This window comes from Galeopterus variegatus, unplaced genomic scaffold (assembly GCF_000696425.1).
Source record: "Galeopterus variegatus unplaced genomic scaffold, G_variegatus-3.0.2 Scaffold21820, whole genome shotgun sequence".
Classification (NCBI taxonomy): Eukaryota; Metazoa; Chordata; class Mammalia; order Dermoptera; family Cynocephalidae; genus Galeopterus; species Galeopterus variegatus.
The window spans coordinates 1-947 of record NW_007747931.1 but is presented as its reverse complement, the minus strand read 5'-3'; the positions used below and the strand labels follow the sequence as shown (position 1 = coordinate 947).

At 44.3% G+C, this 947-nt stretch overlaps 1 pseudogene; it reads left to right on the top strand.

Annotated features, from left to right (window-relative positions):
* LOC103583337 overlaps positions 1-941 on the top strand; it is a 2577-nt pseudogene extending 1636 nt beyond the window's left edge.
* Positions 942-947: the final 6 nt, after the last annotated feature.

Sequence of the window (947 nt, the reverse complement as noted above, 5' to 3'; positions counted from 1 at the left end):
AAGACTTGTACATACAGTCCATGTAGAAAGGGCTGTAGTTATAGTTCAGTTCTTCGTGTTCGTCAAAGCCTTCAGGGAGGAAATGAAGGTGGTGTTGAGAGTCCCCATCTGCAGTCCCATCAGAGAGTGCTTACAGCGGAGAAACCTTGCACATGTGGTGAATATGGTGAGAACTTCAGTCAGTACTCCTCTCTTAACACTTACACACTTATCCACACAGGAGGGCTGTCCTACAGGTGCAATATTTATGAAAGAGCCTTCAGTCATAGCTGAGACCTTAATAGTATTTTTAGGGTCCATACTAGGGAGGTACCCCATGAATATGAGGAGAATGGGAATGTCTTTCATCAGAGTTCACGTCTTCAAGTCCATCAGAGAATTCACACTGAAGAGAAACTATACACCGGTGTAGAGTGTGGAAAGGGTTTTATTTGTAGTTCAAATCTTAACATTCAACACAGAGTTCACATGGAAGAGAATCCGTATAATTTTGAGGAGCGTCGCAATGGCTCTAGTCTGGCCTCACATTTTCAGGACCTTCAGATAGTCCGCACTAGGGAACAACCGTATAAANCAGAGAATCCACGGACAGAAACCATACAAATGCAGTGCCTGTGGCAAAGGGTTCAGTCACAAATCAGTTCTTAATGTTCATCAGAGAGTCCACACAGGAGAGAAACCTTATAAATGTGAGGAATGTGATAAAGGATTCAGTAGGAGTTCATACCTTCAAGGCCATCAGAGAATTCACACTGGAGAGAAACCATACAAGTGTGAGGAATGTGGGAAGGGCTTCAGTCGGAGTTCACATCTTCAAGGCCATCAGAGAGTTCACACTGGAGAGAAACCATACAAGTGTGAGGAATGTGGGAAGGGCTTCAGTCGGAGTTCACATCTTCAAGGCCATCAGAGAGTCCACACCGGAGAAAAACCATTCAAATGTGAGG